The sequence below is a fragment of the Papio anubis genome, chromosome 19 (genome assembly GCF_008728515.1).
Source record: "Papio anubis isolate 15944 chromosome 19, Panubis1.0, whole genome shotgun sequence".
NCBI lineage: Eukaryota > Metazoa > Chordata > Mammalia > Primates > Cercopithecidae > Papio > Papio anubis.
Window position 1 is genome coordinate 25,845,161 of NC_044994.1, and position 5,558 is coordinate 25,850,718.

The 5,558-nt window shown below is 39.1% G+C and overlaps 1 long non-coding RNA gene across 1 annotated transcript; it reads right to left on the reverse strand.

Moving 5' to 3' along the window:
• Nucleotides 1-485: 485 nt before the first annotated feature.
• Nucleotides 486-4,985, reverse strand: LOC103879658. The gene is made up of 3 exons (XR_640372.4): nucleotides 3,250-4,985; nucleotides 1,745-1,800; nucleotides 486-661 (listed from the first exon to the last, which is right to left on the reverse strand). It is a non-coding gene; the product is annotated as an uncharacterized LOC103879658 (long non-coding RNA).
• Nucleotides 4,986-5,558: the final 573 nt, after the last annotated feature.

Genomic DNA, 5,558 nt, shown 5'->3' on the forward strand with positions numbered 1-5,558 from the left:
TAAGTTTTTATTGCTTCCAATGGTTTCCCAATTACACAATATAAATAAAACCTAACCTATTGAGTGTTTGTGAGGATTAAGTGAATTGACCTTTAGACCAGTGTTGGATACAAAAGTATACACAGTAATGTTTGCTATGGTCAGGACCATGAGGATCATCACGGTGGTGATGATGATGTAGAGATGCAGACTTGAGGGTATTGTTTGATCCATAAATAGTAGAGACACTTGAGGTTTGAGAGGGGAATCCAGGAGACAGGAGACAAAATTTAGTGAGGTTAGGAAAATTAAAAACACACTGTTGACAGTGTAGGGAAAGACGAATTAAACAAACAAACAAACAGGCACATCTGGTTAAAACTTTTAAGTGTTTTGTTAGTAATTCTGTGCTGTAACTTTCCCTTGTCCCCATATTCCAAATGAGACTGTGAAGTATGATTACAATTAATCATACTGTAGAGATTACAATTAATCAGGTTGTAGAGATTTCCTCCTGGGTTGTGAGAAGAGGTACTGAGTCCTGCTTCAGTGTGGTGTAGGGAACAAATAACATTTACAAGTGGGGACTGCTGACTTTACATTGCAGACTGCCTCTTCTTCTAACAAATGAGTCCTGCGAGGCATATCTTCTTTACAGCACTTACCATTCCAGCTTTCACCACTGAAGAGGGAAAAATAACAAGGATGATAAATAAAAATAAAAGTATCAGCCCCAGGACCAACTATACAGACAGCTCCACCACCCCTCAACACAACCACCAACCTTTGGCCAAAGGGACCCAAGGTAAACCTTAAAACTGAGTTCATGGCCATGAGACAGAATGGGAGGCCCAATACATCTTGTCATCGTCTCCCCTCTCCCCCTGACTAACATGAGGTTTTCTTCCCTAAAAGCTAAGCAGAAACCAGCCCTTTTCAAGAGATTCCACTGTGGATATCAACCAACTGCTTGGCTACTGCCCCTTCTTTTGCAGTTTTGGCAAAAGAAACTTGATAAGAGACTACCAAGGAGAAACTTCTTCTTGATAAGAGACCACCAAGGAAGCAGTAGTTCCGACCAGTCTTCAGAGGATGCACAGCGAAAACTTTCCTCTTCTGCTTCACTTTTTGACATCAGAGAGCCAAATACTCTACCCTTGGATCATGTGAACTCAGCCGTTTCTTGAACATTGGAACCACATGAGACACGAAGCCCAGTTGTACATTAGCATGTTTCTCCATTCATAAATATTCATGACTCCTTTTATAGATGATTGAATATGTATATTTGCCCAACCCATTCAGCATAAATCCCTGTCCTAGTTGGCTCAACCTCAGCGTATCTGTTTCTGGCTTCTGGCCAGCGGCTACTCTTCCCAGACTGTCAGAATAGCCACCCTGGGGGCTGCAACACTTTATGAGAATCAAAGCTCTCCTTTCCAAGTGTATGAGAACCCCACCATTTTTCAGTTGACAAAGAATATTAGAGTTTGTCTCTGAACCACCAAAAGTGAAGCCACTGCCATCCCAAGACTTGATTTTTCTTTTCTTTCCACTCCTAAACACATTTTTACCCTATGGGTGTTCCTGACTGGCATTCTGAGCCACATTCGGTTTACTGATAGTCCACAGGGATAATGCATGTTTTTTGGCTTTCTTTCTAAATTGCTAATCCCATTGCCATCCCCACTCAATGTCTCCAATAAAACAGCCTTGTTCCCCCAACTTCTGATGCCTCTTTTATTACAACTCTTTATTAACTTACTTTTTCTGTCTCAGGTGCTTTCCCTTTGAAACTTGGGACACTTCCTTAAGGCTGATCTGAGAAAATAAAAGTAAAGCTTTTTGTTATGCAGCCCAAACGTTCCCTCTCCAGCAATTAAGTACTCAAGGCAGAGGCCTTGATGAGTTATCTGCATTTATCTGGAGAAGGCACTCCCCAGGAGGTAAAGCTGGTCTTTGTTCCTCATTTGTGTTTCAGAGCTTAAGTCCTGGAGTTAGCTATCTATTTCAACAACTTTTATCCACATTTCTCCCAGGAGGCTTCTAAGAGTCTCCAGCAAACCAGATCAACCTGTTCCGATGAACTTGCACTCTGCACTGATTTCCCTCTTGCACCTTTTTACTAGAATTGGGCTTTGCAGAAGAGAAGCTTGATTTCAAATTATTCCCAGCACAGTGCCAGTAGAGTATAGCTGCTCTCTGCTCCATTCCTTATCCATGTGAGTCTCAGTGAGCATGGAAACCTATCAACATATTTGACATGTTAACAGGTATCTCTTTATATGCATGTATTAAACTGTTAACACCTAGATGTCATCCAAGAAGTCTCATAGGAAGACAAGATTTTTTTTTTTTAATTCTGGATTTTCATGCACATAGAAGATGTATATTCTAAGATGTACTTTCTGAAATTGATGTGACCTAATTTAGGAGTATTTTATAAAGCAGAAAATTAAGTAATCTGGACTGAAATAATTGACCAAAGAGGACAAGTTCAGTTTAGTCCACCTAATAAATAATTTCATTCTTGTTCATTTCCTTAAAATAGTTCATCAGCTTATATTAATAAAAATGATACAAAACAGAGCAATGATAATAAATAAGTAAATTGAGGGAGAGAGAGAAAGAAGAAGCAGGTGTCTGGAATCAGTTACAGCAGAAGAATTGACATGTAGCTCTGAGCCTTCTGTCAACAGAGTCAGATGCAGAAACAAATTTGGGTTGCAGCTGACGTCTCTCAAAGGCTATGTGCCAGGTCTGGTTCCAAGGGACTTTTTACATATGAACTTCTTTTACTTTCACAATTGCCCTATGAGGCAGGTACTATTGACACCCACATTTTACAGATGAGGAAACTAAGACAAAGGAAGTTAACATAACTAGCCCAAGGTAACATGGTACGAGAGAGCTGGAATCTGAATTCAGGCAATGTGACTCTATAGTCTATGCTACTAACCATAATGGTTCTTCTTGCTATCTAATAAGAGTCCACCAATAGATAAAAGCTTTTCCTTGTCCTGATTCTAAGATAACCTTACTTGGTAGAACCTTGGACTGGGTAATGTAATGGAAACATGGAAATCAAAAATATGATGCTGGTTTTCCAAAAGAAATGATACATTCTTTACATGCAACTTCTTTTGTTACTCCTTTAAAGTTAGAGAGATAGCATTACCCTATAGTTTGGAGGCATAGACACTTTGTTTTGTGATGTTGGAACTTAGCACAGGGTCAGAATTTAAAGGTACTGGAAGATATCTCGGTTACCTGTCTTTTAGACGGTCTTGCTCATATTAGATGTTTTCAGCGAGATTTTGGAAGCGCCTCCTTCAAATCAGTGTATAGTTGGCTTATTGAGCTAATGCTTTAAAAGATGTCGTGCATATTGTTGATTAAATAAAAAATTATATACTGGTAGAGGTCAGTATGCTGGTTTATAGGATGGTGTCCCTATCTAGGTAAGCACAGGGTAACGGGATACGGATAGCTTGCTTTATCTTGACATACACGTGAGGTTTGGTAGGATGAGCTGTGAAACTGGAAGGGACAAGGAGGCCAGAAGAAAACATTAAGGTCAGGTGTAACTAATCAGGCTTCTCTACAAAAGAAACTTCGTATCTTATACAATACGCATTTTTAAAATCAGGGACTTTATATATTTTATTAATATATTTATCATATTAGACATGACATTTACTCTATGAGTTAAACGTTAAAGATATCGCACTAAATATGAGTTAATACAAGTAAATATGAATATATGCTACCTCTAATTTTCAGAAGTTTAATTTTTAGAAGCTTAATTTAGATAGCCTTTCCAATTATATTCTTCAACAGAGTGCCAGATGATAAGAACTGAGGTGGAGAGTTAATTATTAAACAAATCACACTTTAAAATTACTTCTACATAAACAAAAGATTAATTTTGTTTTCAAAACGTGTCCTATATATAGGTTTGCTTTTCTCTTTATTTTACTGGTAGCCATCTTATACTCCACTTGCTTTACTGTTTATTTACTTTGGAAGTAGAAAGGAATGTGGGGCAGGGAAGAGCAGTTGCAACATGTAATTTACTCCAGCAAAAAGAAACATTTTGTTTCTTGGTAAAAAAAGCTTCAGTGCTCTTGCTAGTCCCTGTTTGTCATTACTCTCTCTTCCAGTAGGGGGCAGGATGTAGCAATCTGTGAACTCACACTTCTAAGGGGTTAAATGAGGAGCAGTATCATGTTCATTTCGAGTTGCTGTTTAAGTGATTAAAAAGCTGTTGTTGTTTTTTTTTTCGTGGTGTGTATGATCCTGGTTTATTCCACTGAATCCCCTAAAGAGATATTGTGATAATTTTCAAAATGCTGCATTGCAACAAATCAACACCTACCCCAGTTCTCCTCTAGAGTGCTTCCAAGGATTTCAAAAAAGAATTTTCCATCGTTGGCAACTAAGCAAGACAAATTTTGCTATGCATTACAGTCTCTATTCAGACGTTGTATTTTAAGACAAGAAGACAATATAAACGTTTATTATTAACTAAGGAGCCACAGAGCAAATGCTTGCTGAACAGTGACACTTGTGCCTGGCACACTCCCAGCTCTTGGGCTACAGATGCAAATTGAAGAAAAACTCTGCCTGCAAGGATCCTGCATTCTACTGAGAGGAGAAAAACAATCCACAGAAATGGCCAAATAAATAAAATAATTTCAAGCACTTATAATTACTGGAATAAAAATGAAATAGGGTACACGATGATGGGGTAGCCAGATTATCAGGAAAGAATCTTTAGGGACTGAGAGCCAGTTCCCCAAATTGCATATGGGCTGCTTTCCCATAGCACATTTCTTTAGAGTCATGTTTTTATCTAAGAACAATTTTTCCCATTAAAAGTGTAACATGGTGATTATATCCCTAGCACAGCTCATAAAAGACTCGCAGTCAGAAAACATAAACAAAATACTGTTTGAATTCTGGATGTCTGCTTTTTTTTTATTTTTTTTTTGAGACAGAGTCTCGCTTTGTCACCCAGGCTGGAGTGCAGTGGCACCATCTTGGCTCACGGCAAGCTCCGCCTCCTGGGTTCAGGCCATTCTCCTGCCTCAGTCTCCGAGTAGCTGGGACTACAGGCGTCCGCCACCTCGCCCGGCTAATTTTTTTTTTTTTTTTTTTGTATTTTTAGTAGAGACGGGGTTTCACTGTGTTAGCCAGGATGGTCTCGATCTCCTGACCTCGTGATCCGCCCGCCTCGGCCTCCCAAAGTGCTGGGATTACAGGCGTGAGCCACTGCGCCCGGCTCTGGATGTCTGCTTTAAACAGATCCCTTGACCTGTCTAACACTCCTCCCCTGCAATATCATGGTCATAACAACTGGGGAGGTTATTGAGAACAGTAGAGATAATGTACAAGGGAGCCAAGTAAAGCACCTGGCATACAGTAGTGGTAGAGAGCTATAATCTATAATATAATCCTTTAGACAAACATTTATGTAAAGGACTAGATAATAAATATTTTTGGTTTTGTGGACCATATTGTCTTTCTTGTATCTATGCTGTTATTGCGTGAAAACAACTATAACCAGCATGTAATGA